Raw genomic sequence first — 7,892 nt, forward strand, 5'->3', positions numbered from 1 at the left:
ACCGCGCCTGGCCGCAAATAATATCTTATAATTCATTATTTTAATCTGAGAACAACAACACTGTTTGCATAAGCAAAAAAGCAAAAAGAAAACTAATAAAAACTCTACACCTTAAGTTTGTATCCCTGCTTTTTACTTTTTGTTGATTCTATTTATATCTTGTGCTATGTCTTGAAAAGTTGTTGTAGTTACTATTTTTCATTGGTTCATCTTTTTGTCTTTCTACTTCAGATACGAGTAGTTTATACAGTATAGTTACGAGGTTATAATATTCTGTTTTTTTCTGTGTACTTACTATTACCAGTAAATTTTGTACCTTCAGATGATTTCTTTTTTTTTTTTTTTTTTTTTTTTTTTTGAGACGGAGTCTCGCTCTGTCACCCAGGCTGGAGTGCAGTGGCCGGATCTCAGCTCACTGCAAGCCCCGCCTCCCAGGTTCACGCCATTCTCCTGCCTCAGCCTCCCGAGTAGCTGGGACTACAGGCGCCCGCCACCTCGCCCGGCTAGTTTTTTGTATTTCTTAATAGAGACGAGGTTTCACCGTGTTAGCCAGGATGGTCTCGATCTCCTGACCTTGTGATCCGCCCGTCTCGGCCTCCCAAAGTGCTGGGATTACAGGCTTGAGCCACCGCGCCCGGCCTCAGATGATTTCTTATTGCTCATTAATGTCCTTTTCTTGTGTCCAGTAAATTTTGTACCTTCAGATGATTTCTTTTTTTTTTTTTTTTTCCTGAGACAGAGTCTCGCTCTGTCGCCCAGGCTGGAGTGCAGTGGCTGGATCTCAGCTCACTGCAAGCTCTGCCTCCCGGATTTACGCCATTCTCCTGCCTCAGCCTCCCAAGTAGCTGGGACTACAGGCGCCCGCCACCTCGCCCGGCTAGTTGTTTGTATTTTTTTTTTTTTTTTTTTTTGAGACGGAGTCATGCTCTGTCGCCCAGGCTGGAGTGCAGTGGCCAGATCTCAGCTCACTGCAAGCTCCGCCTCCCGGGTACACACCATTCTCCTGCCTCAGCCTCCCAAGTAGCTGGGACTACAGGCGCCCGCCACTTCGCCTGGCTAGTTTTTTGTATTTTTTAGTAGAGACGGGGTTTCACCGTGTTAGCCAGGATGGTCTCGATCTCCTGACCTCATGATCCACCCGTCTCGGCCTCCCAAAGTGCTAGGATTACAGGCTTGAGCCACCGCGCCCGGCCAGTTGTTTGTATTTTTAGTAGAGACGGGGTTTCACCATGTTAGCCAGGATGGTCTCGATCTCCTGACCTTGTGATCCGCCCGTCTCGGCCTCCCAAAGTGCTGGGATTACAGGCTTGAGCCACCGCGCCCGGCCCAGATGATTTCTTATTGCTCATTAATGTCCTTTAGCATTTCTTGTAGGACAGGTCTGGTGTTGGTGAAATCCTTCACCTTTTGTCTGGAAAAGTCTTTATTTCTCCTTCATGTCTGAAGGATATTTTCACCAGATATGCTACTCTAGGGTAAAAGTTTTTTTCCTTCAGCACTTTAAATATGTCAAGCCATTCTCTCCTGGCTTGTAAGGCTTCCACTGAGAGGTCTGCTGCCAGATGTATTGGACTTCTTTGTATGTTTCATTTCTCTTGCTGCTTTTAGGATCCTTTCCTTATCCTTGACCTTTAGGGGTTTGATTATTAAATGCCTTGAGGTAGTCTTTGGGTTAAATCTGCTTGGTATTCTTTAACCTTCTTGTACTTGGATATTGATACCTTTCTCTAGGCTTAGGAAATTCTCTGTTATCCCTTTGAATAAACTTACTACCCCATTTTTTTCTCTACCATCTCTTTAAGGCCAGTAACTCTTAGATTTGCCCTTTTGAATGGCCGGGCACGGTGGCTCAAGCCTGTAATCCCAGCACTTTGGGAGGCCGAGATGGGCGGATCACGAGGTCAGGAGATCGAGACCATCCTGGCTAACACAGTGAAACCCCGTCTCTACTAAAAATACAAAAAAAAATAAGCCGGGCGAGGTGGCGGGCGCCTGTAGTCCCAGCTGCTCGGGAGGCTGAGGCAGGAGAATGGCGCGAACCCGGGAGGCGGAGCTTGCAGTGAGCGGAGATCTGGCCACTGCACTCCAGCCTGGGCGACAGAGACAGACTCCATCTCAAAAAAAAAAAAAAAAAAGATTTGCCCTTTTGAGGCAATTTTCTAGATCTTGTAGGCATGCCTCATTCTTTTTTATTCTATTTTCTTTCATCTCCTCTATTTTGTTTTGTTTTGTTTTGTTTTTTGAGACAGAGTCTCACTCTGTCACCCAGGCTGGTGTGCAATGGTGTGATCTCAGCTCACTGCAACCTCCACTTCCTGGGATCTAACAATTCTCCTGCATCAACCACCCAAGTAGCTGGGACTACAGGTGTCCGCCACCATGCTCAGCTAATTTTTGTATTTTTAGTAGAGATGGGGTTTCACCATGTTGGCCAGGCTGGTCTCAAACTCCTGAACTCAAGTGATACACCTGTCTTGGCCTCCTAAAGTGCTGGGATTACAGGCATGAGCCACCATGCCCAGCCCAGACTGTGTATTTTCAAATAGCCTGTCTTCAGTTCACTAATTCTTCTGCTTGATCAATTCTGCTATTAAAAGACTCTTATGCATGGGCCACATATGGTAGCTCATGCCTGTAATTCCGACACTTTAGGAGGCCAAGGCAGGTAGATCACTTGAGGCCAGGAGTTCCAGACCAGCTTGGCAAACATGGCAAAACGGGCTCTACTAAAAACACAGAAAATTAGCCAAGTGTGGTGGCACATGCCTGTAATCCCCGCTCCCTGGGACGCTGAGGCACGAGAATTGCTTGAACACAGGAGGTGGAGGTTGCAGTGAGTCGTGGGATCACACCATTGCACTCCAACCTGGGCAACAGAGTGAGACTCTGTCTCAAAAAAAAACTCCGATGTGTTCTTCAATATGTCAATTGCGTTTTTCAACTCTAGAATTTCTGCTTGATTCTTTTAAATTATTTCAATCTCTTGGTTCAATTTATCTGATAGAATTCTGGATTCCTTCTTTGTGTTATCTTGATTTGAGTTTCCTCAAAACAGCTATTTTGACTTCTCTGTCTGAAAGGTCACATACCTCTCTCTCTCCAAGATTGGTCTCTGGTGCCTTATTTAGTTTGTTTGGTGACGTCATGTCTTCCTGAATGGTGTTGATGCTTGTAGATATTCGTCAGTGTCTGGGCATTCAAGAGGCAGGTATTTATCATAGTCTTCACAGTCTAGGCTTATTTGTACCCATCCTTCTTGGAAAGACTTTCCAGGTATTCAAAAGGACTTTGATGTTGTGATCTAAGCAGTCTCTGCATTAGGGATCACCCCAAGCTCAATAACACTCTGGTTATTGCAGACTCATAGAGGTACTGCCTTGGTGGTGTTGGATAAAATCCAGAATTATCTGTATTACCAAAGACTCTTGTTCTCTTCTCTTACTTTCTCCCAAACAAATGGAGTCTCTCTCTCCGTGTGGTGGGCCACCTGGAGCCGGGGGTGGGGTGACATAAGAACCCCTCTGGCCACCGCCACTGGTACTTCACTGGGTGAGACCTGAAGCCAGCACAGCACTGAGTCTCGCCTAAGGCCCTTGTATCTACTATGTGACTACCGCTTATGTTCACTCAAGGGCCTGGGGGCTATACAGTCAGCAGATGGCGAAGGCAGACAGGCCTGTGACCTTCCCTGTAGGGTGGCAAGTTCCCCATGGCCCCAGTGGGTCCAGAAATGCCATCCAAATGCCAGGGACTGGCGTCAAAAACCTCTGACTGGCGTCAAAAACCTCTACCTGTTCTATTGTTCTGCTGCTGAGCCGGCTTTCAAACCATGAGACTCTGCTTTAATCTTTATTTCCTTTCTTCTGTTAGCTTTGGGTTTTTGTGGTTTTGTTTGTTTGTTTGTTTGTTTTTCAGTTTTACTCTTCTTTTCCTAGTTCCTTAAGTTGTAGATTATTTGAAATCTTCTTTTTTTTTTTGAGACAGAGTCTCACTCTGTTACCAGGCTAGAGTACAGTGCTCTAATCTCAGCTCACTACAACCTCCACTTCCTGGGTTCAAGCAATTCTCCTGTCTCAGCCTCCCAAGTAGCTGGGACTACCGGCATGTGCTACCACACCCAGCTAATTTTTGTATTTTTAGTAGAGACAGGGTTTCACCATGTTGGCCAGGATAATCTCGATCTCCTGACCTTGTGATCCACCCGCCTTGGCCTCCCAAAGTGCAGGGATTACAGGCGTGAACCACCATGCCCGGCGAGATCTTTCTTAATATAAACATTTACACATAAATTTCCCTCTTGGCACTGCTTTAGCTGTATCCCGTTAGTTTTGGTATGTTGTGCTTTCATTTTTTGTTTCTATTTTTTTTTTTTTTTTTAGATGGAGTCTTATTCTGTCACTCAGGCTAGAGTGCAGTGGCATGATCTTAGCTCACTGCAACCTCTGCCTCTCTGGTTCAAGTGATTCTCCTGCCTCAGCCTCCTGAGTAGCTGGGATTACAGGTGCCCATTACCACACCCAGCTAATTTTTATATTTTTAGTAGAGACAGGGTTTCACCATGTTGGCCAGGCTGGTCTCCACCTCCTTATCTCAAGTAATCTGCCCACCTCGGCCTCCAAAAGAGCTGGGATTACAGACGTGAGCCACCACGCCCAGCTTGTTTGTTTCTAATTTTCTAATTTCTCTTGTGACTTCTTCTTTGACCTATTGGTTAAGAGTATATTGCTTAATTTCCACAAATTTGTGAATTTTCCTGTTTTCCTTCTGTTACTGATTTCTAACTTCATCCTGGTATAGTCAGAGAAACTACTTTGTATGTCTGTCTCTTAAATCTATTGGCACTTGTAGCCCAACATATGGTCTATCCTAAACAATGTCCCATGTGCACTTGAGAAGCATCTGTATGCTGTTGTTAGATAGAGTGTTTTGTATTTCTTTTTTTTTTTTTTTTTTTTTTTGAGACGGAGTCTTGCTCTGTCACCCAGGCTGGAGTGCAGTGGTGCGATCTCGGCTCACTGTAAGCTCCGTCTCCCAGGCCCACACCATTCTCCTGCCTCAGCTTCCTGAGTAGCTGGGACCACAGGAGTCCGCCACCGCGCCCGGCTAATTTTTTGTATTTTTAGTAGAGACGGGGTTTCATCATGTTAGCCAGGATGGTCTTGATCTCCTGACCTTGTGATCCGCTCGCCTCAGCCTCCCAAAGTGCTGGGATTACAGGCGTGAGCCACCGCGCCCGGCCAAGTGTTTTGTATTTCTATTAGCTCTGATTGATTTATTAAGTTTCCTATTTCTGGCTGGGCATAGTGGCTCACACCTGTAATCCTAGCACTTTGGGAAGCCAAGGTGGGTGGATCACTTGAAACCAGGAGTTCAAGACCAGCCTGACCAACATGGTGAAACCCTGTCTCTACTAAAAATACAAAAAAAATTAAAAAGTAAAAAAAATAAACAATAAACAAAAAACCAGAAAAACCAGGCATGGTGGTGCATGCCTATAATCCCAGCTACTCAGGAGGCTGAGGTGGGAGGATCACCTGAGCCCAGGAAGGGAAGTTTGTAGTGAGCCGAGATCTCGTCACTGTACTCCAGCCTGGGCAACAGAATGAGACTCTCTTTTTTTTTTTTTTTTTTTTTTTTTTGAGACGGAGTCTTGCTCTGTAGCCCGGGCTGGAGTGCAGTGGCCAGATCTCAGCTCACTGCAAGCTCCGCCTCCCGGGTTTACGCCATTCTCCTGCCTCAGCCTCCCAAGTAGCTGGGACTACAGGCGCCCGCCACCTCGCCCGGCTAGTTTTTTGTATTTTTAGTAGAGACGGGGTTTCACGGTGTTAGCCAGGATGGTCTCGATCTCCTGACCTCGTGATCCGCCCGTCTCGGCCTCCCAAAGTGCTGGGATTACAGGCTTGAGCCACCGTGCCCGGCCTGAGACTCTCTTAAAAAATAAATAAAAAAATAAAAAAAAGAAGTCCTCTATTTCCTTCTTATCTTCTGTATGGTAGTTTGTGGTTTGTGTGTGCACACACGATTAAGACAAAAAATCTGGAAGTTGAGGTATAGGTAGGATCTGGACATTTGCTTAAAGAATCCTAATTGTCAGTATCTGTAGGTCTTTCGTCTTTGCCTGATCAATTTCCTGGAAGTAGACTCTTTCAGTATCCTGCTTTGGAGGTATAAGCTTGACACAGGGCTGGATGCAAACTCATTCCTTTATTTAATCCTTTTATTTAAACATTGCCCCTTACTTCTGTCCTCATAGTTGCTGGGTATTCTCATGTCTGAGCCTACCTGGTTCAAAGGTGCCCATTTTCTATTAAGATAAGGAGGTGGGTGCACAGTGGGGGAAGGTTGTGGGGATCTGCTTCCCGTATAAACCTTCAACCAACCTCCTGTTTTCAGCCCCACCCTATACACTTGCTATCAGAATTATCTGGCACTTTCTGTTCCCGATCCTTTCCAGGGTTCCACAGTGTGAAGTGGCTTACTTCTCACTGACTCTCAGACCCTGTCCTCCACATGGAGTTAGATTTCAGGTTTTTTATCTTTCTCCTACTAAATCAGTTAACCCTTCATCTTCTACAATTGTTGCCCTCTAGTCTCCCATCATTTTCTTTCCTATTATCTATCCTTGCTGGTTTACATCTATGTAGTTTCCTATACTGACATTTTAGTAGGATTAAAGGAGGGAGTGAAGATGTAAATACTTGAGTTTGATTTTTGTTTACTTGGAAGTGCCAAGAGCCTAGGATCAGCAGAGAAGGCGAGGGACACTTTCAGCAAGGAAAATCGCCTACCTAAAAGTTTAGTTGGAACAGAGAACTCATGAGTCACCTGCAGAGCATGACAAGCAAATTGGTTTTGCAGTTTACATCAGACAATTGTAGAAAGTGAGGATCTTGGGGTAGGGAGAGAGTAGCCAAATGGAAAGTCTAAAAGGCCAGAGTTGAAAATTTATACTTAGTAACAAAATTATTATATTTTACATTTTATGGCACTGGCACTTATTTTTTGGAGACGGGGTCTCACTCTCACCTAGGCTTCAGTGCAGTGGTGCAATTGTAGCTCACTGTAACCTTCACCTCCTGGGCTCAAATGATCCTCCTGCTTCAACGTCCCAAGCAGCTGGGACTGTAGGAATGCGCAACCATACCCAGCTATTTTATTTTTTATAGAGACATGGTCTTGCTTTGTTCCCCGGGTTGGTCTCTTAACTCCTGGGCTTAATTGATCCTCCTTACTCAGCCTCTCAAAGTGCTGGAATTACAGGTGTGAACCACTGTGCCCAGCCCACTTAATCTTTTCACATTATTTTTATCCACAGGACAAAGTTAGTGTTTATTGTAACTGTTTCATGGCTGGGTTAAGCAAGCATAGACGTTAATTGACTTTTCCTAGGGTTACAGAGCAAGTAGCCAAAAGGGAGTAACTTGAGACTGTTGGAGAGAGAAGCCTGGTGAAAGCCATCTGAAGATGATCCCTGAAGAGGTGTGGTGGATGTGCTGGAGGAGACAGAGAAGCTGAAAGGCCCAGGCACCAACCAGGAACTTAGGCAGGGAGTCAAGCTGATTCTCAGTATTTGCAGATTCTGTATTTGTGAATTCACCTACTTGCTAAAATCTATTTGCAACCCCAAATTACTACTTGTTTCCATGGTCATTTTTGGACATGCTCAGAACACTGAAAAATGCTGGTTTCCTGATGCCCACATTCCCAGCTGAGGTTGAAGGCGGCACTCTGCCTCATTTCAACTCATATTAGAAACAAGTGTCCTTTTTGCAGTCTATGTAGTGCTACATTTTGATGGTAATTTTTGATGGTAATTTCGCTGTTTAAAATGGTTTCCAAGAGTAGTGCTGAAGTGCTATCTTGTGTTCTTAGGTGCAAGAAGGCTATGATGT

This window comes from Macaca nemestrina, chromosome 12 (genome assembly GCF_043159975.1).
Source record: "Macaca nemestrina isolate mMacNem1 chromosome 12, mMacNem.hap1, whole genome shotgun sequence".
Lineage (NCBI taxonomy): Eukaryota > Metazoa > Chordata > Mammalia > Primates > Cercopithecidae > Macaca > Macaca nemestrina.